A 26,586-nucleotide genomic window follows, 5' to 3' on the forward strand; every position below is an offset into this window, starting at 1 on the left:
ATTGCAGATGGCTGGCGGACATCAGGTCCACCGGACCCGCTGATTGACTCCCCCTCTGTCCAATCAGCACGCGATCGCACCTCTGGGGGTATATGCAGGCCCCCCAGAGGCTTTCGTGGGAAATGACGTACAGGTACATGATTTTGCGCAATACAGCCACTTTGTGGTTAATGCATGCTAATATTCTGCCGACTTTGGTAGCTGCAGCTTGACACTGCATGCTATTGCTCAGTGTGTCTTCTACTAAGACCCTTAGATCCTTCTCCATTCTGAATTCCCCTAGGGGTTCTCCTTAATGAGTAACCTGCATTTAAATATGTGCCCCCCCCAAGTGCATTACCTTACATTTACCAATGTTAAACTTCATTTGCCATCTAGTAGCCCACTCTAATTTATTTGGGTCCTCTTGCACAGTTTCATTATTCTGTTGTGATGTTATGTTGTGATGTTATTTCCCTACATATTTTTGTGTCATCAGCAAACACTGAGATTGAGCTATTGATTCTATCCTCTATATCAGGGATATGCAAACTGCAGCCCTCCAGCTGTTTCAAAACTACAAGTCCCATCATGACTCTGTCTCTGGGTGTCAAGCTTGTTGCTGTCAGAGTCTTGCTATGCATCATTGGACTTGTAGTTCTGCAACATCTGGAGGGCCACAGTTTGCATATCCCTGCTCTATATCATTTATAAATTAGGTAAACAAAATTGGTCTCAGAACAGAGCTTTGGGGTACCTCACTAACCCCTCCAGACCATTCTGAGTACACGTTATTTATCATCACCCTTTTAACTGCCCCCCGCAGCCAGTTTTCAATCCAAGAACAAATCCTATGATCTATACTTATTGACCTCAGCTTGTAGATTAAGCATTTGTGGGAGACAGTATCAAATGCTTTTGCAAAATCCAGATAGACCACATAGACAGGCCTACCCCTGTCCAGATGGCAGCTCACTACCTCATAGAATGTTAACAGGTTGGTTTGGCAAGAGTGACTTTTAGTAAACCCTTGCTGATTACTGCTAATGATTTTGTTTTCTTCAGGAAATTTTTGGATATGGTCCCTTATCATCCCCTCAAATAGTTTACATACTACCGATGTTAGACTGACTGACAGGTCTGTAGTTTCCAGCAGCATATCTCTGCCCTTTTTTGAATATTGGTACCACGTGGGCTTTTTGCCAATCAGCTGGTACCAATCCTGTCAGTATGCTGTCCATAAAGATTAGGAATAGTGGTCTGGTTATAACCTGACTGAGTTCTTTAAGGACACTCAGGTGTAAGTAATCCGGTCCTGGAGATTTATTTATGTTAAGCTTCTCTAATCCATTCGGACTCTGGCCTCTGTTAGCCACAAGGGTAGATCCTGTGACGTGTTACTAACAATACATTCGGGTTGTTATACCCCTCCTTTTCCTGTGTGAAGACTGAGGAGAAGAAAACATTTAGTAAAGCTGCCTTCTCCTTGTCATCTGTAATCATCTCCCCTTCCTCGTCCTTTATGAGGCCTATGTGCCTCACTTTTTTACTGTAAATATATTCAAAACATTTCTTGGGAATATTTTTACTCTCCTCCGCTATGTGTCTCCCATAGTCTTTTTAAGACTCCCTGATTGCGTTCTTACACTTGCATTCCATGTAGTGTTGGAATGCTGACAATGACCCTTCTGCTTTGTACTGTTGAAAGGCCATTTTTTTATGACATGTTACGTTTTGGTTCAGGTAACCAGATTTAACCTTTGTTCTTCTATATTTATTTCCCCTTGGAATGCACTTAGTGATAATTTTATTTAATATGTTCCTAAAGCACTCATATTTTTCCTCCGTATTTCAAGGATTTGGTTCCACTTAATATCCTGTAGCACTGAGCGCAGTTTAGAAAAGTTGGCTCTTTTGAAATTCAGTGTTCTTGTACTACCATCGTGCCTCCCTTTCCTATATTTAATGCTGAATGTAATAATCCTGTGGTCGCTGGATCCCAAGTTGTCCGGTATTTCTACATCTGCAATCAGATCTGTATCATTTGTAATCAATAGATCTAGCAATACATTATTTCTAGTCGGGGAATCCACCAACTGGGATATGACGTTGTCTTGTAAGACATTTAAGAAATGGCGGGCCTTAAATGAGTGGGCTGTCCCTTCCGCCCAGTCAATGTCGAGATAGTTGAAGTCCCCCATCACAACGAAATTCCCCTGCCTTGTTGGTGAAAGGAGATCCAACTCCACCTCTTTCTTCAGGTTAGGGGGCCTGTAACATACCCCCACTAGTATTTTCCTGCTTAATTCTACCTTTCGGAGTTCCACCTATACAGACTCCACCTCCCCCCTTGCCCCATCTCTGATGTCATTCCGCTCCTCTACCCGTAAGTCATTCCTGATATACAGACACACCCCTCCCCCTCTTCTACCCTCCCTGTCCCTCTGATACAAGGTATACCCCTGGATGTTTGCCAGCCAGTCATGTGAGCTGTCAAATCACGTTTCTGTTCTTCCTATAAAGTCCACATCCTCCTTGTGTAATAGCAGCTCCAGTTCCTCCATTTTCTTGCCTAGGCTCCTGGCATTTGTGAACATTCCCTGAGTTCTGTACTGGTTCATATTGTTTTCTCCATATGATTTCTCAGGCTTCGTTTTTGATTTGGTAACTCATTAACCCCAGGATTAGATATTATGGATATATTATCACTAGTGCCTCTACTATTCCCCTCTGTCTTATGCTCGCTGCCGGATATCGCTTCCTCTGAACCCTCCCCACAATACTTAGTTTAAAAGCCCCTCCAACTTCTTGGCCATCTGTTTTCCCATCAGAGCTGTGCTCTCCCGCTTAAGGTACAACCTGTCCCCACTAAAGAGCCGGTAACCAACTGAAAAGTCAGCCCAGTTCTCCAGGAACCCAAAACCCTCCTCCCTATGCCAATTCCTCAGCCACTTGTTAATTTCCCTAAGCTCCTGCCACTGTTGTTGTTAATATTTATTTCTGTAACTTAATTCTGCATAAAACATTTAACAGTGTTATTTCATTAGATAATTTATCAGGGCGTGTTTAGGGGCGGGATTGGTGGGGCAGGGTAGGGGTTGGGTTAAGCAACTGGTGGGGAGTAACTCCTAAGGCCTGGCTACTGACTAGTAGCTCAGGACTTGAAATGTTGAGCCCTGGGTAAGGCACAAACTTACATATGTACATTGGTCCAATCTAAAACTGTGAAACTATGTAAAAACTGCCTTACCTAAATTTCATCTTTAAAATACTTTTTTTTTTTTTGTATTTATCTGCAATTTTTTAGGTTGGTAATAGGCTTGAACTAAAACACCACTTTACACTAGCCCTTTTTTGATGAAAAATGTCAGTGCCTTGGTTCCTTGCCCTTCTCCTCTCCCTTATATTATTTGCTGCAAATCTCAGCCTAACGCTGCACTTAATTTTATACCAGTGAGGACGATGTACACAACTTTTTTTTTTTGCCAGTCGGTGTAGAAATCTGATTTGGCCGTTGAGAGAAGAAGAAACAAAGGTGGATTTTTAAACTTGTCCTTTCAAAGTGAAGCCTCGGCAAACAAGGTCACAGACTATATTAAACAAAGCTCTTGAATTGTGTACCACATTTTGAATGTGTAGCTCTCCAAGGCTGCTTTGCATGTTGCCTGTGTCCTCGACAAATCATTAAATGGGCTTATAAAACAGAGCCATAAATCCAGCCTCCTCCTACATATCTCATGTACAAATTATCTCCAAGACCGGTGGGACCCCATTAAATGCAGACAAGCCGTCTGAAGTGTATATAATAGCTTAAGCTATACAGTAAAACTTTTTTTTTCGAAGTCATGGGAAAGGTCGTATCGTTTCCCATCATTATAATCTGTAAACGTGACCTTGGCTATAGGTGGAATGATAGCCCTGGAGAGGGTGACAACCTAATTGAAGGAGTTGTATTGTTGAACTGTCTGGGGGGTTGGGGGGTTGGGGGGTTGGGGGGATGGGGCTATACATCACTGTGTCATATCACTGGACAGAACTGGGACATGACTGGGTGTTTGTTTTGTGAACAAGACATGTAATGAGTAGCTGCTGATTTGAAGCATATTCCTTCACAGGAAAACAAAGCATTCTCTTCTGGATTTACCTTTATGTTGAAGCAGAATGGCTCCACTAAAATTAATATAGCAATGTAATTACTGATTCAGCCTTTGCCAAAAGTTTCTTAAAGTGAGCCTCAAATTTCGTGATAAGTATTGTTTAGGCCAAATTTGCTTTAAGAGGAACCCTGGTCCCCTCACCAGCACCACCAGAATGTCTGGTGTATGCACAGGTAGGTAGAAGTGCTCTGCCCGGCCTACAAGACCTGGCAGAGCCCTGGAGCTCATCTTTACATGCAACAAATTTCCATATAAATGTGCAATAAAATAAAGATCTTGGACCACTAAAAAATCAAAAGCATGGTGACATCATCACGCCCCAGGCGTGCTGCAGCCCTCCTTCTGGGTATCCAACACACCGCCGGCTTCAGGAACTGAGATCAGTAGCAGCTTGAGAATGAGCTGACACATCCACTGCGCAGGGGAATGATGCCATCCCACCAGAGATGGACATTTTGTGATGTGCCTGTTTTTTTTCTACACAATGTGATTTGCTTTGACACATTTCCTTTTCCAATAAATCATTACTGTATAGTCTACAGGCGCGTTTTGGTTTCTCTTTTTTTACATGTATTCTCTGGAAATTGCTTCAACTCTTTAAAGAGGCTTGCCATAATGTGCAGACATCCACGTGCTCATGTGGTTTTATCCTTACCCATGGATGGACTTTATTCATTTTATATGGACTTCTTTGCATGGACTGTTTCACATTTCCATGATCACAATAATTTGTGCCTACATTTCATAATTATCGTGTCACGACAACTAGTGTCCCCATCGGAAGATTTCCCCTCTATCCTGTTCTGGTGACATCCCAGTATTTGAGATTTTCTTTCACTCTTGGAGATAATGGTCACCAGGACAAATAGAGATCGTAAATCTCCCTAACGGGGGGGACACAGACAGAAATAAAAACCTCAAAGGGTTTCTAATCCTTCTCCACTCTATCCAAAACTAAAAAGGTTTGCCTTTAGCTGTACTTTAATATTCAATATAATATTTCCAGCTACTGAGGGGCAGTTTTTTGGTCCAAGTCCAGGATATTTTAAAGGAGCTTCTGTGACTCGCAAGAGCCATTAGAACCACCAAAAAACACATTCATTTTGCCTTCATTTTGTATTTCTCAGACAATTTTGCTCATTATATGCTAAAGTTTAACCAACTTTATTATGTTACAATTTGATTGTACTACCTCCATGAGATGTGCTAATAACTATGTAGTACAATCACCTGCCTAAATGAATAAGACTCGAAAAAAGGATTTAGGTAGGCCTTCCTGCTACATTTTTGTTGGTAAATCAATCGTTACAAAAAATGTGCAAACAAGAAAAAAGGAGGAAGCTACACACTGGGATCAAAGCTGCTGTAGAGTTTCAAATTGTGTTATTCCATCCAATGTTTTTCAAGTTCACCTGTACTTCCATCCTCTAACATGTTATATTTGGTAAAGAACTTCCTCCCTTCTTATCATTGCTTGGATGCTTAGCAGATAACAGACTGCTTATGGAGCCAGAACCTGTAGCTGTAAGTGCATAGACATTATATCTACAGCAGAGCATTGGTCTTTTTAGTGTATGTAGTACCCCCCGACACCCGAGAGGCATGGTGGCACTTGCAGAGGCAGAGGGTGGGCCAGCATTTCCCCCCCCGTAGATAGGATGGGGAACTGAGAAAGAAAACTGGGGGGCAGCCACATTTGCATCTTAAAGGTTTATTGTAGAACCGTCAAGGAGGTGATGGTTAGGGGTCCCACATACCAAGCAGATCACTTACAGACTCTCCAGATCCAGATCCACGTTCAGCTTCACAAAGTCAGAACCTTTAAGCTAACCCAGCGACACTGTAGTAGCATCCTAGCTGGTGTACGGACTTGTTTCCTAGGCTCAGTGGATCCTCCTCCAAGGGAGTCACTAGGCCCTTGCGACAAAAAGGATCCTACCTGGGTCTCCTCCTTTAAATAGCTTCCTCAATCCAGCCACACCTCCCCAGGCCTCAGCCTGGGGGAAGAGAGTGATCACCAGGCCAGTCCCAAATTTGCATGCACCAGTGGCTTGAACTTCCTACTGGGTTGACTAAAAGAAATATAAATATGCATAGCTCAGTCTTGTTATGGAATCTCATACTATTGCCAGTGGTGCCAGTGACCCCTACTGGCAGCAGTGAGAAATACAACCCAAATGAGTTTAGAGAACAACAAAGTGAAAAACGATGCAATCAATCTGGGCTGACTGGGCACTTGGAACCAGTTCACAAAAAGGATAATCGGGGAACTGGAGAAAGTGCAGAGAAGAGCAACCAAACTGATAAGAGGCATGGAGGAGCTCAGCTATGAGGAAATATTAGAAGAAGAACTGAATTTATTCTCTCTTGAGAAGAGGAAATTAAGGGGGGATATGATCAACATGTACAAATACATAGGGGTCCATATAGTGAACTTGGTGTTGAGTTACAAGACGTAAAAGGGGCACTCTTTACGTCTAGAGGAAAATAGATTTCATCTCCAAATACAGAAAGGTTTCTTCAAAGTAAGAGCTGTTCAAATGAGGAATAGACTTCCTCAAGAGCTGGTCCTGACCAGCTCAATAGACTGCTCTTAAAAAGGCCTGGATTCTTTCTTAAATGTACATAATATAACTGGGTACTAACATTTATAGATAAAGTAGATCCAGAGAATATCTGATTGCCTCTTGGGAGATCGGGAAATCATTTTTTCCCCTGCTGGAGCGAATTGGATCATGCTTTTTTGGGGTTTTACGCCTTCCTCTGGATCAACTGTGGGTATAGGATTAGGTATATGGGAGTGTATGAATTTTTTTTTTTTTTATTTAATTTATTTACATTTTTTTTCTCTTTTATTGGTTGAACTAGATAGACTTGTGTCTTTTTTCAACCTGAATAGCTATGTAACCACGACTACAACTCAGCCAAAAACGACATTTAGGTATTAGCCCCTGTTTAGGACATTCTAGATTTATCCTTTGCTTCTGTAATTGACCCATAACCTATCCAAGAAGTCTTTGTACAGCTTGCAAGAAAAGTGCAAGCACTGCCAGTCATGTGTTGAAGGTTTACTAGAGGGATACCTTGGGGAACTGCAATGATTTTTTTTTCAACAATGAGACTGATTATGTGATTAAAATCAGAAGAACAATTTCGAGTGTCGCATTTGAAGATGAAAAGTCTGAAAGCATTCATTCCAATATAATAGTTGACAAAAAATCTTCAAAGACAGCCTTTTGGGCATATGGAAGTGCCCACTTCATCAAGGTTTGTTGCTGTGGACTGTTATACAGCATGTTCCTCAGGAGAAGGTTTTGGCAGCATACTAAAACAACCAGCTGCTAAGAAGCGTGCCATGTCCAACATCTATAGCAGCCTTTCTCAACCTTTTTTTAATGACTTTCAGGGTTCAGGGAACTTCTGCTAATAATTACTGTGTCTACAGCACACAGTACATTAGCGAGAAGAACACTGAGAAGAATGCTTCTCACATTTGTGGACATTGCAAAGAATCTCGCCCCCCCCCCCCCACTACACAGAGCTAAAAAAGATCATTGGTATCAGTGATTACTGATCTAAAAAGGCAGAAGTTGCTCATTGCTAAAAGAACGAACCTACCAATGGCTGGAGGAACCCTATGGTTCCATAGAAACTTAGTTATGAAAGGCTGAGATATAATATCTAAAATATAAAACACTGCAAGCCCTGATGAAGTAAAGGAGGCATATCCAGACCGCCAAAAGGCATTGGCTACCTGTATAAATTCTTATTGGACGATTTAATTGGAATAACACGTTTGGACTGTTCATCAAGTGGGGTGTTACAAATTGTTCTTCTGACTTTAATTTGAAGGTCTTCTAGGACCCTCCGTGCATGAGTTGCCTTCTCAGTACAAACACACTATAATTAATCTACCCCTCAGTACCCAGTGCAACCATGTCTGTTTTTGGGGGGGAATCAGCACCATCCACCTATAGACAGGTGCAGTCTAATTTCTCCATTGTAGGTGGCGCTCTCCGCAATGGCAACGCAGATGGGGAAAGAAGTCGAGAAGAACCTATATGGTTTCCTTGGTCACAGGAAGACAGCTATCGGATTGGATGCTGGCACCCCAGGTGACTTTGGTGGCCATCTTGGGTTAGGCAGAGTCTATTTAGGACACTGGCTCCTGGGTTTTGCATGCAATTTGCGAATGGCTAGAGAAGGGACAGTTCAACCGTGTGTCAGGGACAGTGCTTAGCATCAGGAAAAGGTTCTGGAGGAGTAGGGAAAGCGCAGGGACACACAATCCTTCCTGAAAGCCTCCCATTTGGGTACGGATTGGCCAGGCCACGTTCCACTCTTTGAGAGAGACGCTGTCGGCAACTCTGAGTCACCAATCTGCTGTCTCATTGCAGTTACAACTTGTAAGTGTTCCTAGTTGGGTTGCCTTCCTGCTGGGTCTGATTTGTATTGCTGGACTTCTGTAACAATATTATATGTTCTTGTTGCTGCACTTGGACTTTGTGTATTTTCCCCCTCACATCATGCTGCATCTACCCACACACCTACCCATTTGATCATGTGATTAGGCAGAGTCCCCTATCCTAGCACTAACTTTCAGTAGGGTCATAGGAATGACCTGTCCCAGCTTCTATCGAACAGAACAAAAGAAAGTGCAAAAAAAGTTTGCTCCAATCCTTGCAATAAACTTTATTCCTTTAAAGAGAACTGTCATTTATTTTTTCTTGTCTAAAGAGTTTTTAAATAAGCCAGTTAGATGTGGAAGGTTCAGTTATTAATTGGAATGCCCCTAGATTGCCGATGTAACAGATAAATGGGACTGGAAAGTGGCTGTTGAAATCCCATACAGGTTTCTCCTTGGAGAGTCATTATTTTTCCCACAATGATTAGAACAAGTGAAATGTGATATTTCATACCTTAAACTGTGAGGAGAGGAAATGGGATCCCATTCTCTTTAAAATGTTCCCCGTCCGCCGGGAGATGCAAATGTGGCATTTTGACATTTTGACATCAGCCTCTTCCGTTCACAAATGTCTCTTGTCCAACACTATTTTCTGACTCGGAAAAGAATCTATTAAGATTTGAGCTGAAGGGAGGTGAACGAGGTGAGGAGACGATGAAAGCTCTCTTTATGTACCTACAGCTGTTATTGGGATATTTCAGTTTACGTTGTCTTGTTTACAAACAATGCAAAACCACTGAATGCAAAGGAAGCTGCAAGAGATCATCCATTGGCATTGTTACTTGCTCGTCCTGCTCCATGCTTTTGTGAGCTGATCTAAAGTTGTAAAAGGCACACACATACGGGTCATTACCACTGATTTATAATTTGTGTGTGAGAGACAACATAGTTATTTTTGCTTATGCTGCACTACAGAAAATACACTATATTACCAAAAGTATTGGGACACCTGCCTTTACACGCACATGAACTTTAGTGGCATTCCAGTCTTAGTCCGTGGGATTCAATATTGAGTTGGCCCACCCAACAATATTGAGTTGGCAGTTTCAACTCTTCTAGGAAGGCTGTCCACAAGGTTTAGGAGTGTGTCTATGGGAATGTTTGACCATTCTTCCAGAAGCGCATTTGTGAGGTAAGGTACTGATGTGGACAGGAAGGTCTGGCCCTCAGTCTCCACTCTAATTCACACCAAAGGTGTTCTATCAGGTTGAGGTCAGCACATTGTAAAGGTCAGTCAAGTTCCTCAAACCCCAAACTTTTTCATCCATGTCTTTATGGACCTTGCTCTGTGCACTGGTTCAAATAATTTGCTGGATGGAGGGGGGGGGGTGGATTATGGTGTGGGGTTGTTTTTCAGGGGCCGGGTTCGGCCCCTTCGTTTTAGTGAAGGGAACTCTTAAGGCATCAGCATACCAATACACTTTGGACATTTGCATGCTCCCAGCTTTGTGGGAACAGTTTAGGGATGGCCTCTTCATGTTCCACCATGACTGCGCACCAGTGCACAAACAAGGTCCATAAAGAATTTCAGTTGGCTCATTAGGAAATTCCTTCAGTGGCTGGCTCTGTTGCCCCCCCCCCCCCCCCCACCATTCTTCGTGGCCTTCCAAAAATGTAGCTAGCAAGGAGATGACTGCTTGAAGAATGAGACAGAGTGCAGAGGAGTGGAGGGGGGGGGGGGGGGGGGTGGGTGTGTCAGTTTGCAGTCCCTCAGGATTTTTCTTGCCAGCACTTGTCTCTGCTCCAAACACTTGCCAAAGACCAGAGCTGGCAAGAGGAATGCAGGGGGTGTCAGCTTCCAATCCCTCTACAAATTTCAGCGAGAAGAATGCAGGGGGGGGGGGGGTGTCAACTTTCAGTCCCTCTACATTCAGCGAGAAGAATGCAGGGGGTGTCAGCTTTCAGTCCCTCTACATTCAGCGAGAAGAATGCAGGGGGTGTCAGCTTTCAGTCCCTCTACATTCAGCGAGAAGAATGCAGGGGGTGTCAGCTTTCAGTCCCTCTACATTCAGCGAGAAGAATGCAGGGGGTGTCAGCTTTCAGTCCCTCTACATTCAGCGAGAAGAATGCAGGGGGTGTCAGCTTTCAGTCCCTCTACATTCAGCGAGAAGAATGCAGGGGGTGTCAGCTTTCAGTCCCTCTACATTCAGCGAGAAGAATGCAGGGGGGTGTCAGATTCCAGTCCCTCTACATTCAGCAAGAAGAATGCAGGGGGGTGTCAGCTTTCAGTCCCTCTACATTCAGCGAGAAGAATGCAGGGGGGTGTCAGCTTTCAGTCCCTCTACATTCAGCGAGAAGAATGCAGGGGGTGTCAGCTTTCAGTCCCTCTACATTCAGCGAGAAGAATGCAGGGGGTGTCAGCTTTCAGTCCCTCTACATTCAGCGAGAAGAATGCAGGGGGTGTCAGCTTTCAGTCCCTCTACATTCAGCGAGAAGAATGCAGGGGGGTGTCAGATTCCAGTCCCTCTACATTCAGCAAGAAGAATGCAGGGGGGTGTCAGCTTTCAGTCCCTCTACATTCAGCGAGAAGAATGCAGGGGGGTGTCAGCTTTCAGTCCCTCTACATTCAGCGAGAAGAATGCAGGGGGGTGTCAGCTTCAGGTCCTCTACATTCGCCTTGCTAGCGCTTCTCTCAGCTCCAAGCACTTGCCTAAGACAAGCACTAGTAAAGGGAATGGGGGGGTTGTCAGCATTCATTTCCACCGCATTCTTCTTGCCGGCACTTGTCTTAGCTCCAAGCACTTGCCCAAGACAAGTGCTGGCAATAGGAATGCTGGGGGGGGCATGTCAGCTTTTTGTCCCTCTATATTCCTCTTGCCGGAGCTTGTCTTAGGCAAGTGCAAGGACCCGAGACAAACGCCGGTTCAAGCTAGCTACGTTGTCAGATAGCAATGAAGGAAGGGTGGGTGCCTTGTCCAGCCTTGTAGCTAGGCTTAGAAAGTACTTGGGAACATGGGACAAAGTGATACTATGTATGTACTATAAATATGTACTATGTGGGGTAGAATGCTGAAACATTGAGGTAAGAGTTCCTCTTTAAGTCTAACTGGATGGCTTTTTTTTTTTTTTTGCCAACGTGTTGTACAACATAAACAATTGGATATTTTTTTTTTTTTCGTTTAGAAAATTCTTGTTTTCAGTTCTTTTTGCCATATCGGTGCTGATGATCTCCTTCGACCTCTTTTGGCTACTTCCTATCTACATGAACTTGCTTTAGTGCCAGCTGTACATGATTGCTCTGGGCTGGCTTCCTGAGAATGACAATGGTAGAATGTGTGTTGGGACAGCTGCTTGAAGTCTACATCAGGGTAGCAAGCGACAGAGTGACAACCTTAGAGTACAATTGGAAGATAGTTGTCACCCCAAAGCAGGAAGCACTTGAACAAGGACCTTCATGGCAGGATCACCAGGTGTTTTTTTAATTAAAGCTGCAGATTCTAAACAAATTGATCAAGCTTTTGAAACAAATCAACTTTTAAAGTTATTTTAACGCGTTAAAGCATATACGAGATATTATTTAAAGGTTTTATATGTACTTTAATTAGTTTTATAATGAACGCACAACTGCATTAGCCAGTGTATGTTTTTTTTTTTTTTTTTTTCCTTTACATCTGCCAGGAGTTCAGCTTTCATTATGGAAAAGCTCAAGCGGATGGAGGATAACTCCGCAGGTAAACTAGAAAATCCCTTTAGACTGAGTCTGACACATTTCATAGCTCTACCCATCAAGCATCACAGAGGCTTCTGTGGGAACATAAAAGAAAGTCACAGTGACAGCTCGCTCCCATACTTGCTGAGTGAGCCGCGCATTATTAGAAGGAGGCAGAGGAACGGAGGGCCGCTATTTCTGACCTTTTCCTGTGCATTTGATTGCATCCGAGAGGTCTAAAGTACGGGCCATCATGTGTACATTATTATTAGGTATACTGTAATTATTCCCAGGGCCTGACTCCACCAGCACAAGCAGAAACAAGTAACAAGCAGAAACAAGTAACAAGCAGTGAGTCATTGAAAGCGGGGCTTGTATAAATAGCACTCGGCAAGCTGTAGATACATATGCTTTGATACCCACAATTCTGTGCAGAAATGTTAATTAAATGCAGCCAAATCTAAAGACACAGTAGTTACAGGATCTTTCAATCTGATGTCTGTTTGGAAAGAAAAAAAAAAAAAAAAAATAGCGCTAATAAAAAAATCTAAGAAGGACTCAAAAGAGTGATTATACCTATATGAGGCTTTCAAACATATTTTTTTTTTTTTTTTTTTTTGTTGCTTCTTGGTATTGTTGCCTGTGACAGGTGACTGTTTGTCTATTGTACTGCATTGGATATAGAATCACAAGAAGAGAAAGCGCCCCAACCTCATGCATCGCCTTTGGCACCACTTTATTTTAAAAACCCAATTAAATACTCACAAAAATGTTAAAATAACAGACATGTCATCATCCATCAAATGGTCAATCCCACGGACAGGACCTCCTAACATTTCCATTTTCAAATGAATCAATGGAAGTACTAATTCAGCAAAATGCATTGGATGACCGTTATGCAATACATTTTGACATAAAAGCCCTTTTCTTCATAGCTCTGGGGAACAGTTAAGAAACTCGTCCCTCGAAACATGTCCCAAAATATATATCCACTCTATTTTGCTGAAGGAGTACTTCCACTGATCAATTTTGAGGTTGGAGATGTGAGGAGGTTCTGTCCATGGCATGTGATGGATGATGACATAGCTATTATTTTAAGAGTAGAGGGATAATGATCTGGCCCACTGAGAATATATAGTCCAGTCAGCATTAAGTGTCTATAAGATCAATGGTAAGGGTTGGGGGTAGTCCAAGATAGTCTCTGATCAGTATAGGATGAGATATGGTAAAGGGGAAGCACGGGACCACCTGCGACTGCTATCCTCAGAGTTGTGACCAGTTCTGTGTGATTCAATGAGAGAAAAAACAAAGGCACGTCACCGGAAGGATGGAGTACCAGACGAGAAGGGCAAGGCACTAGGCTACGTGCTCAGAACATCTATCTCCTTCTACAGGCTAGCTATTATTTTAACACTTTTTTACCCCCAAAAAGTAAGGGGTACTGTTGGCCGTTTAATGAGGGAGCGTGCAAGTTTGGAAACAGTTGCCATTTCAAACATAAATGCTCGGGTTGTGGTGGATCCCATGCCTTGCACGGTTGTTGGAGGTGGGTTTCTCTGAGGGTTTTAGGATTCTGTGCTCTCTATTCCGCATACCGTTCATGGTGGACAACTGGCTTTCAGCGCTTTTACATCCTACGATGGTCTTGGACAAGCTGGCCAAGGAGGTTGCTTTGGGCCACATAAGCGGCCCATTTTCTGCCCTTCCTTTGGAAAATCTAGTGGTTTCTCCTTTGGGGGTCATTCACAAAAAGGAACTCAAAAGGTTTTGCTTGATTTACCACCTTTCCTTTCTGAAGAGTGGGTTGGTCAATAAGGCCCTTGACCCAGTGGCTTGTACAGTGTCGTATACTTCTTTCAATGTCTCTATATTTTGGGTTCGTCACAATGAGCAGGGTTCCCTTATGGCCAAGATGGACATGGAATCAGCTTTTTGTTTGCTACCAGTTCATATTCAAAGTGTTCAGTTCTTGGGTTGTAGGTGGAGGGATGCATTTTACGTAGACTGTTGCCTGCTGATGGGCTGCTGCATTTCTTGCGCACTATTTAGGACTTTTAGTTCGTTTGTTGAATGGGTTATTCGGGATGTGTCTGGTGTTAATTCAGAAATACACTATTTGGATGACTTTTTGTGCATGGGTCTGTCATTTTCTACTTTATGCGGAGTCCTATTGGTGACTGTTCAGCACATTGCAAACCGATACGGGATCTCTCTGGCCCTGGATAAGAGGTTTGGTCCAACTTCCGTGCTGAGCTTTTTGGGTATAGTTATCGACTCATGGGCAATGGAATGTCATTTGCCGGAGGATAAATTGGACGCCCTTCAAGCGAGATACTCTTGGGGTTGGGCCAGCGTAAAATTAAATTGCGACAGCTTCAGTTCTTACTGGGTAAGTTGAATTTTGCCTGCCGATGGGTAGGGTATTCTGCCGATGTCTTTCGGCCACAACGGCTTTGGGGAGTTCACCTAGGCACTTTGTTCGGCTTATTCGAGATCACAGGGCTGACTTTCGGGTTTGGCATGTTTTTCTTGATTCCTTTAATAGCCATTCGCTTTGGATGGATGGGCTGTTAAGTCATTTTGATTTCAAATTTTTACACAGATGTTGCAGGCTCTACAGGATATGGGGCATTCTTTAGGGGCAGGGGGAGCGTGGAGCACTGGCCCGATGCTTGGCGGGACACTGGGCTCCTCAAAAACTTGGTCCTCCTGGAATTTTTCCCAGTTCTGGTCACTGTGGAGATCTGGGGCTCATTCTTTTGTAATAAGATGGTCCGCTGCATTGTGTTAATTTGGGTGTAGTTCAGGTAATCAATCAGGTTTCTGCTTCCTGTGCGCTGGTCGTTCGGCTGTTGTGGCACCTTGTTTTGCATTGTTTGCAATTTAAAGTTTTCTTGTATGCAGTACACCTTTCCTGGGACTACTAACACATTGGCTGATGCTTTGTCTCGGTTTCAGTGTGACAAATTCTGGGAGTTGGCACTGGGAGCGGAGCAACACGGAGTTCCTTGTCCTCAGGAGCTGTGGCAAATTGCCTTGGAGTCGCCGCAGGATTGATCCGGAATTCTTTAAGTGAGTCAACTTGGTCTGCTTATTCAAAGGTATGGCGGGAAAGGTTGGAGCTTTTAGAGCGGGTTGCTGTCAACATGGTTAGTGCAGATGTGGGCTACGTTTTGTTTTATTTTCTTTGCTTAAATTACACCCAAGGGTGGCATTCTTGTTTAAGTTGGTGGGTCTCCGTGATTTCACTAAAGATTTCTTGGTGGATATAGGAAGGGCTACAATCAGCCTGACGTGCAGGGCCATCTTACCGAATGGGCATGCTGGGCAGTTGCCCGGGGGACCCACTTGCCCAGGGGGCCCCACCTGCCCAGCAACCCAGCCCCAGCCAAGCATTAGTTCTGATTGCCATGTGCATCCCGCTGCCGAACCTAGCAGGTGCAAGCACCTGTTGGCCCTGCACTGCTGTCAGGCGACTTAGGCTGTGGAGTGGGAGCCCACAACGGCAGAAATGCCTGTCCACCTCCACAGGAACAGGCACACACAGGACAGTCGAGTCTGACTCCCATCTGTGTGTGTGTGTGTTCACCGAACCCAGCCACCGAACTTGGAAAGTTGTCATTAGCCTGGCACTGCTGTACCAATAAATATTGCCTTATCGATAATTTGCATTTTTATTCTCCTGCGTGATTGTGTAGGCAGGGCCATAGTGCACTGCATTGCCCTGGGCCCTTTAATGCTCTTAAGATAGCACTGCTGACGTGCAACATCCAATTACCTTTCGGATGTTGCAGGATCCTTTTGTGCACTACTGGGTACGAAGCTCTTTTGTTTAAAGCTGCTTTCTCTCTGGCCTTTTATGTGGCTCTTTGGGTTGGCAAATTAGTTAGCTTGTCCAGGGTGGCTCATGGCAGTCTGCATGGGAGCAATGTCTGCTGCTTGGGGGATACTGTGTCTTTGTTCATTAGACATTCAAAACAGATCAGGCTGGGAAAGGTATGTATGTACAGGTCAGCCAAGTACTAGGCTCTGCCATCGGTCTGGTGTGCACAGTGGAGGGTTATTTGAGGCTTCGCTTTTTCAGGGCTGCTTGTTTGTTGCGGGTTATGACCCTCGTGATAATTCTTCTCACTCCTTCCGCATCGCGGTGGCCACCTAAGCTGCCAGGGGGTGTTTGAATACGTCAGTCGTGATGCGCATGTTCTTCCCCATTTGATTCAGGACTGGAGTTGATTTTGGGGGATATTTTTTCTGCTGTGTTCATTTGTTTGTCTATAATTTTGGTTGTTCTCTTTGTATTTGTGTTCGCTGTGTTTCTTTTTCAGATGATGTCTCCTGCCTGGTTTGGATTCTGGGCCATTCATTTGTATTTTGGGGAGCCAAGCGGTCAGATGTTTGGCCCAATGGGATGTCTAGGGAGTTGGCTAAGGTTAGGAGGATAGCCATCCTGAGGATGCTTTGGAGCAGGGTGGTGCCTGAGATCCATTGTTTTTCCCAGTTGGACAGAACGCCCCATATCCTAGTGCTGCATGCTGGCGGCAAAGACTTGGGTGTTCAGTCCATGCGTCACCTTCTTCAGGATATAAAAATCAGTTTCCTTAGACTTCAGATGTCTTTTCCCCAAAAAATAGAGGTGTGGTCAGATGCAAGTCATGGCATTTTGCCTGTTCTGTTGAGAAATTCAACAAATCCAAAACAGCATCAAAGAGAATAAGGAGGTGGGTAGGTTTGTGTCATGAGGTTTTCATGGTCAGGCATCGGAAACTTGTGCTGGATACCTGGAGATATTTGTGCAGTGATGGGGTTCATTTGAACACCATTGGCATGGATATGTGTGGTTCCTGGGTTTACAAGATGGGACCTAACGAGCATTTATGCTGTGGCGGGACTCACGGGGGTAAGCTGTGAGCTGTGGTGGTTGGGGTCCTTGGAGGCATCTAGCCAAGGCATCTAAAATTTTCTGTGTAATATCAGAGTAAGGACCCATCTATGGTATGGCGTCCTAAGGTTAATCCCAGTTACCGGTGGTTTAACGGGTTCTGCAGACTTTGTGTTGGTTCAATAGTGTCTCCAAGAATCAGCAACCTGGGGGGGGGGGGGGGGGGGTCAATGTTGTCATTATTGATATTGATCTATATTTCTGTTCTAAGGAATGTTTATACATTGTTAAGATTAATAAATGGCCAAATAAATTTTACTCCTAAAAGTGTGTCGGTCGTATCTTTTTAGTGATAAGTTGTAAGTAGGGTTCAGAGGGCTATAGCGGTGTACAGGAGTACATTTGGCACTACCTCCGGTATGCCTTAGTCAAGAGCCAACTGGTCTTTCAGCTGTTCCCTATTTCATGCTATTACTCTGCTTATTCCCCTGTTGCTGACTTGACTTACCTTTCACCTGAACTTGGATTCTGCTTCTGCTCTGTCGCCATTTCCTGAACCCAGCTTCATTCTTGACCATGTCTCTGTCTTATGTCTCTGTACCTCACTGCCTTAATGCTGCTAACCCTGGCTAGCCCGCGCCTATCCGGCTGTGCCACAAGTGCCTATCCGGCTGTCATCTATATCAGCACTGCTCATCACAGCAAATTCCTATTTCAAGGCTGCTAGGAGCTGTGGCAAACCTCACATCTAAACCCGCAGCTTGTGTGGAGTGCCTCTTTAACTTTGGCTGGATCAGCTACCGCTTATGACCAGATGTTCTGCCAGCCTGCCAGGGTCTGCAGCTCCTGCTGCAAGCACTCCTACCAACACCCGCCATTATTCACGTTCCTCCTGTCCCTCTGTCCCTTCCACCTTCAGCTGGACCTGGGTTGGAGATACAAGAGAGACCTACCTTGTCATTTCAGTCTCCAATCTGGTATGTGACAGTAGTGCTCGGATTGAAGAGGGGACTGTTTGATTAAGGGGCTCTGTGATGGGGAGTCTGTGTGATTAGGGGGACTAATGTGATGGCAAAACTGTAATGTGAAAGGGGGACTCAAATATAGGAGGGGCACTGATGTATAAAGGGGGGGCCTTTTATGTAAAGGGGTGACTCTGACATGAAGAAGGGGGCTCTAATGCAATTGGGGAACTCCTGATGTGAAGAGGGGCTTCTGAAGTGAAGTTCTTCAAGGCAGTTGTGTGCATCATCCCAGGTTCAGGTGTTTTAGGTTTCTTACATTTTAGACCGGGGGTTGCCTCACGATTTTGTATACCTTTAAAGGGTACCACAAATGAAAATGTTGAGAAGAGCTGATCTACACAAGGAGGGCTTTTACAGGTAATTTCTTTTGAATATTGCCAGAGATGAGAAAAATTAAGAGCACCACATCCCTAGATAAAGGTAAATACAATAGGAGGGGCAAGGTGGGACTTTAAAGGTGCAAATGATGGAGAAAAATCTGGATTCTCATAAAAATCACATTTTATTTGTACATAGAGGACTAGGACATGACAGACAGAACTTTAAAATAGTAAAAAACAAGAAAGCACTCGATTATGTCAACTCTACATGTTTCGCCATCTTCATAATAGCTTCTTCAGGAGTTTGATAGACATTTCTCGAGAGTGAACATTTCTTGAAAAAACCTGGACCTTTATTTGCCGGGGATAGCAATGACATGGACACAAGGACAAGGGTGGGTGGAAGGGAGGAGGCCGAGAGACCTGACCCCTTAAAGTTGACCCATAGAGGAGATGCGAGCCAAGCCAAAAGTAACACAAAAGTCAACTGCGGCTTTTTCTTCAAAAACTTGAGGGGAAGATATACTTGGAAAGGCCTTATTGATGATCATATAGGAATTAACGTTGAATTCGCTACCAGATCACAGGAAGATGATCCCCCTGGTAGTCCGGTGTTGCAGAAAAGCCCAAGCTTAAAAGCAGCATACAATTATCCTGTATAGGTTGCCTAATTCCAAGAGACCCCTTACAGCATTCACTCCAGTAGGAAACGCATGTTTTAGCATAGGATCGTTCTGTTCCCCGGTGGTCTAGACTTTTAAGCTTGGGCTTTTCTGCAACACCGGACCACCAGGGGGATCATCTTCCTGTGATCTGGTAGGGAATTCAACGTTAATTCCTATATGATCATCAATAAGGCCTTTCCAAGTATATCTTCCCCTCAAGTTTTTGAAGAAAAAGCCGCAGTTGACTTTTGTGTTAATTTTGGCTTGGCTCGCATCTCCTCTATGGGTCAACTTTAAAGGGTCAGGTCTCTCGGCCTCCTCCCTTCCACCCACCCTTGTCCTTGTATCCACGTCATTGCTATCCCCGGCAAATAAAGGTCCAGGTTTTTTCAAGAAATGTTCACTCTCGAGAAATGTCTATCAAACTCCCGAAGAAGCTATTATGAAGATGGCGAAACATGTAGAGTTGACATAATCGAGTGCTTTCTTGTTTTTTACTATTTTAAAGTTCTGTCTGTCATGTCCTAGTCCTCTATGTACAAATAAAATGTGATTTTTATGAGAATCCAGATTTTTCTCCATCATTTGCACCTTTAAAGTCCCACCTTGCCCCTCCTATTGTATTTGCTTTTACAGGTAAATAATATCGAATGCCTAGAATGCACATACAGTTTATTGGGAAGTCTATTGGTAATGAATTGTAAATGAACGGTCCACCGACAGGGTCTCTTTAAACCAATATTCCCACCCTTACCCTATTCCACGTCCATGACAAATTAATCTGCCTCCCGGATTTCTCTATTATTTGCAAAAGAGAAATCTGAAGCCACTCTATTGTCCTAAATGTATAATTACTGAAAACTTTTTTTTTTTTTCCGCTTTACATACATAAAAGTACTTTAATAACAAGTAACAACTCTAAAACTGCATCATTTAAATTTGTTTTTCAGCTAAAATAATAGAGCGAAATTGTCTTTGACCCACGGAACAGAGCTCATAGTTCTATAAATCATTATATGAAGACCCAATTATTTTCCCTAGTAATTGTAATTATTGTTATTCATTGTTGATGAAAGACCGTGTTTTTAAGTGTGTTTTGTTCCATCGTACCTCATTGTATTAATAGTTCCATTATGTGATGTGTCAAATCTACTTTGTTTGTACCATTAAAAAGGTAGTGGAACTGCACTGCATCTGAGTACCACAAACCAAAAATTCTATATAATTCATTTTTAATATTGAAAGCAAACTCCTCCACCCATCCATGTCTCCATGCTTTATTTTGCTGAGAAATAATTTTCCAAAACACCGCCTTGAAATTATGGCAGTGGCCATCTTGAGTAAGGACAGATGATTCATGTAGTATTTACTTCCTGGAATCTATTTGCCCTTAGCTCAGGCATAGGCTGAGCTGAGAACCCTTTCTCCCCTCCTGAAGACTCCTGGGATATATGACATCAATTGTCTAGACCTGGAAACGAGGAAGTAACTGAAGAAATAAAAAAAAAAAGTTTAAAACAAGTAAATATGATATACTTTTCTACCTGTTTACTAATGCTCGTAACATAAGGTTTAGAAATAGTCAGTGTTGATTGAGAGGGTGAAGTTCACAACTTTAATACAACAACATATTCCATAATAAATTTTAAATAATTAAAAAAAAAAATGCTAGGACCTCTAGTATAGATAAAAGCTTGCAAAAGTAAACACAGTAATCATTTAATCTTGTCTACAAAAAAAGACCTCCGGTTACAGCAAAAGGTAGAGGATTGGGGGATGGGGGCTGGGTAAGTCTGCACAAAAAAAAGCAAAAAAACAAAATATTCAGTACATATCTCTGATGCATACACATTTCCCTTGGTTATCTCCATTTATCGATTTAAAGACATTGCGAGTACAGAAAAATACCTGTGGAATTGTCATTAAAACCCCCTAAACACAGACCCCCACAAACACTGGGCCAGAGTGGTGGGGAAGAGGCTCTTGTCCTTAACAAAATATGTTGACAATGTGCTTTGGCATGGATACACCACATGTTGAGGGTATGTGTCCCTGTATGGTCATCCTCAGATAAGAGTCTGGCATGGATTTTTGGTGGGGCAATCCCACCTTTTTTTGTTATTTTTGCATTTGGCTTCCCCTTAAAATCTATTTTGGAGCCTAATTGTCTGGTATAGAATTTGGAGACCTTAAACTTACTGTTTGAGCTGACAATTCATTCTCCATTGCACTGAGCAGTGTTGTCAGCCCTGCTATGTTTTTCATTCTGTACTTCAGAACCCATCAACCTCTCCCTACCTCGATAACATAAGAGGAAGTGTTAAGTAGTCCATTCCTGTAGTTCTGTAGTGCAGCAGGGCTGACCACAGCAGAAACTGTATTGCCAGTGCAAAGATGAAGTTGGGAGCTCACTAAATGTCTGGCATGATGAACAGGTACAGTATTTGTCTGAACTTGCAGTGTTTTTAAAGAGGAAAACTTGGGAAAATGCGTAATTATTGAAGGTGTACTGCATATGATTTTTTTTTTTTGTGCCCAGACATACACTATAACTTTCCTGGTATGGATGAGCTTGTGGTTGGTCTGAAACCATATTTGACTGAACCCAGAAGGAAGCTGCCAGTGCTGGCCCAATCAGTTGCGGCCAGGTCATAATAAGTCAATGGTGTCATGGGCATCTCAGCCCCTTTATGTATGTGTAGCTGCAGGGTGTAGCTGCGGGGTGGATAATGCTCCGGCCACAGCTTCCTTCCATTTGGACTAAACCCAAGTTTATCCCTAATTATTGGTTACATTTGTGATCCTTTATAGCACTGCTGCAATGCTGGATTTAATGAAAAAACAAAAAAATGTGTTTCTTTAACCACTTTAGCCCCAGCCCTATTTCGGACACTTTTTGTTCACAAGTTAAAACCAGTATTTTTTCCTAGATAACTACTTAGAACCCCCAAACATTATATATATTTTTTTAGCAAAGACTCTGGAGAATAAAATGTCGGTCATTGCAAAATTTTTTGTCACGCGGTATTTGCGCAGCGGTCTTTAAAACGCCATTTTTTTGGAAAAAATTTGAAAAATCACATTTCACTGCATTTAAAAAATACTAAACAGTAAAGTTAGCCCATTTTTTTTGTATATTGTGAAAGATGATGTCACGCCGAGTAAATAGATACCAAACATGTTACGGTTTAAAATTGCGCCCCCCCGTGGGATGGCGACAAACTACGGTCAATAGAGATCTCAATCTGCGACGCTTTAAATTTATTTAACGGTTACCAGTTTAGAGTTAGTGTGTAGCTCTTTTTTTTTAATTATTGCCCACGCTCTGGAGATCGCGGCGATACCTCACATGTGTGGTTTGAACAGCGATTTCATTTGCGGCTCGACTTGCGTATACGTTTTTTTTTGTGCGCGAGCTAACGGTGACGGGGACGGCTAAATTTTTTTTTTTTTTTTTCCTATTTATTTTTTCTCTTTTTTTAAACTTTATTACAGGTTTTTAAAAAAAAAAAAAAATCTGATCACTTTTATTGCTGTCACAAGCAATGTAAACATCCCTGGTGACAGCAATATGTCGTGAAAGGTACACTTTATGGAGGGATCGAGGGTCTAAAAGACCCTAGACCCCTCCACTACACTTCCCTGTATGCAAAACGCCGAAAACGGCATTTTTGCATACAGCCGTTTTTCAAATCTGCCGCCTTTTGCAGCACAGTAACCCGGAAGTGACGTCATGGACGCCGCCTCCGGGTTACGTCATCGGAGACCCGATCGATGCCGTTTCCGGCATTCATCGGGACTCCATCCAGCCGGCGGACGTGCCGGCTGGGTGCTCGGGGCTCCCGGTGGGACGGTAGCCCCGAGCAAAGCCGCGGAAGGCGGCGGGAGGGGGGGGACGTCCCCTCCCGCCCCCCCGGGTAACGATCGAGCGGCTCCCGAGCCGCATCGATCGTTACCGACGGAAAGCCGACCGTCGGCTTCAAACAACGGTACCGGGATGATGCCTCTAGCTAGAGGCATCATCCCGGTATAACCCCGCAAAGTCTGCTGACGTAGAGGTTACGTGACTGGTAGTAAAGTGGTTAAATAACCACAGTGTTAATAGAATTAAAAACTTAACCGTGATTGAATATACCAACCTTAATATATCATATGGCAATATAAGTTATTGATAAATAAATAAATAAACTTTAAAAAAATATATATATTCATCCGGAGAACATTGTGCTCTCAAACATAATAAGTGTCCATCAAATGATATCAGTGCTTAAATACAGTCCACATTTCAGATATAAAGCAATTTAGTGAATCTCCAAATCATGCTTCCAATAACCAATCCCCTCCAGGTGCAATGCTCCCTCACCCTAAACTTTGATCATAAAGGTCAGTAAACACAGATAAAAGAACTGGCTTTATTTATGTATCCACCATGCAGTTCATATTGTCAGCTCCATACTGCATCTGTCTCCTCAGGGTCACGAGCATGATAAAAACCACTTTATTAAAACAATATATTGTTGCACTCACATGTAGTAAGTCTTGGATAGGACATATAACAATCAGCGTGTCAATAGCAATTCTATGCAACTTCCCTGCATCAGGAGGCACCCGGAAGTGATGTCACTGGCTCCACCCGATGCGTGCATCACTGCTCACATGACTTCCTCAGGACCCAGACTTTCTCCGAAAATGGAAGTTGCATGGTAGGATTGCCGCTGGCTCTCTGATTGTTATATGCCCAATCCAAGACTTACTACATGTGAGTGCAACTATCTATTGTTTTAATAAAGTGTTCTTTATAAAACATATTGTGCTTTGAACAGATCGTTTTATATGTTTGAGTCTTGCTCATGACCTTGAGGGACGGACACTGCATGAAGCTGACACTATGAACAGCATGGTGGATGAATAAAGCCAGTTCTTTTATCTGCGTTTACTGACCTTTATGGTCAAGGTTTAGGGTGAGCGAGCATTGCACCTGAAGGGGATTGGTGATTGAAAACACAGTTTGGACATTCACTTTATTGCTTTATATCTAAAATGTGGACTGTATTTAAGCACTGATATCACTTGATGGACACTTATTATGTTTGAGTTACAATTATGTTACAATGTTCACCGGATGTTTTTAAGCGAAAGACCAATGTAACTTCTGCATTACCAGTTCATCACGCACAAATTTGTGCGCATGCGCAAATTAGTGCACGATTGCGAACGTGTGCGTGCACACGTGCACATACCAATTAGCACTTGGCGCCCAGTGGCCTATTTATACTGCTCTAATACTGTGAGCAGTTGCTGAATGGTCTTCAGCTTGTTCCTGTATTCCTGGGACCTGATCTGTTGTTTCTGCTTACCCATGTATGACCCGGCTTGCCTTTGGACTTTGCCTCTTCCCGTGCTCCAGCTCTGTTAACTACTACTCCGATCTTGGCTTGCTTAACAGACGTGATCTGCCTGCTGACCTTGTACTGCATTGCCCGGCTGTTAACGACCTTGGTCTACCTTCTGGTAGACTGACTGCTAACTGCTGCTTGTCTCCCAGGTCTACTCCCGTCCCACGCTCTGGTGCCAAGCTGCTACTGCATCAAGTTCCGAGGACTGCGACTACCAGCTCTACCTACCTACAGAGTGAATATAACCAGCTAGCTGCAACGGCACTCGTGCCACTCCTTGCCTTTGCATTTTCTGTTCCTACCTTCAGGAGTGTTAGCCAGGAGGTGCAAGAGAGGCCTCCACAACATTCCAGTCTTCACCAAGTACGTGATAGTGTGTGACAATAGAAATTAGGCAGGTAGTTGGATGGCATGTTGAGTTAGTTTAGTGCAGTCAGTGTAGTGTACAGACATACCCCACTTTTAAAATGTATGGAAATGTTGTAGTCCTGGGTCCCTTCTCGGTGCTCCCCAAGTTTTTTTTTTTTTTTGTCACCTTTAGTTAGTGAGCAGTGCCATGCCAAGCTGACCAAGATCTCCCATAGACACCAATGTTAAAGACGGAGCAGTCCCATGTCAAGCTGTACAATATTTCCCATAGACGCCAATGTTAATTACGAGGAGCAGTGCCATGGCAAGTTGTCCATTATTTCCCATTGACACCAATGTTAAAGACAGGGAGCAGTGCCATGCCAAGCTGACCAATATTTTCAATAGATGCCAATGAGCACTGAAAGCTGAAAATTGGTCTAGGCAGGAAGGGGGTGAAAGTGCCTTGTATTTAAGTGGTTAAGGGGAACTTTTTCTATTTTCCTGGTCGACGGGCATCAAGATTGACGATGGATTTAAATCGAGGGACACTATTTTTTTTTTTTTTTTTCATAAAGGAATTGTCATAAACTGTGTTCTGTGGTTTTTCCTTTTTTTACACTTTCTTGGTGAATGGGTAGGGGTACGATGTACCCAATACCCATTGACATAGGGGTCTGGGATCTGGTTTGGAACCAGCCCCAGTGGGATATTACATAAGTCAACAAAAACTTTGCTGTTGTTAAAGCAGTAATATTTGTTGCTGGGATTACCTTGATCCATTTAGAGAAAATATCAACTACAACAAGAGCATACTTGAATTCCCCTTTAGCAGGTGGAAAAGGACCAATATAATCAATCTTTATAGATTGCCAAGGTCCATCAGCGATAGGTACGCTTTGTAATTTTGGTTTACCTAGTCCTTTTCGATTGTTCTGTAAACAAATAAGACAAGACTCAGAAATTTGATGACAAAGGGCTATAAGATGAGGATTCCAAAACTTTACTTTTATTAGCTCATACAAAGACTCAGGTCCTGGATGTGCAAAAAGGAATTATTACATTTCAAAAGAGCTCTAGCCATCATTGTTGGAATGTAGGGAATCAATTGACCTTCAATATTTTTACAATAAATTTTATCTCCACTATCAGTCTGCACTGATCCTAACTGAGACAAAATTCCAGGGTCCCACTCTTTATCCTGTGACCAAATTAAATCTTGCAAAGGAGTAGCCTTATCAGATTCTTGTTCTTTGACCACTACACTCACAATTTCTTCCTCCATGTCAAGACATTTATCTATGCCTATCAAAGCAGCTTCTTTTGCAGCTTTGTCAACATAGACATTTCCTATGACATGTTCATCAGTAGACAACTTTTGATGTGCTTTAACTTTGCAAAAAGACCACTGATTTGGTTTGTTTTTTTCTATATGTTCTATTTCCGAAAGAACCTGAGCATGTTGAAGCGTTTTATTTTGAGAATCAACCATGCCTCTCATGGATCATATAGAAAGATACAACCACATATGCACTGTCATTAAAAATATTCAGTGCTCTGTCTTCTGACTGTAAACACATAAGGCAACCTCAAGTTCAGCTCTTTGTGCAGATATATATCTAGGAAGCTTATATTGTAACAAAAGTTGCTGATTGGGAATCCAAACAGAAAAACCTATCACATACGCTCCATTGTGCCAATAT

The sequence above is a fragment of the Pelophylax lessonae genome (assembly GCF_965119305.1).
Source record: "Pelophylax lessonae genome assembly, chromosome: 8".
Taxonomy (NCBI): Eukaryota; Metazoa; Chordata; class Amphibia; order Anura; family Ranidae; genus Pelophylax; species Pelophylax lessonae.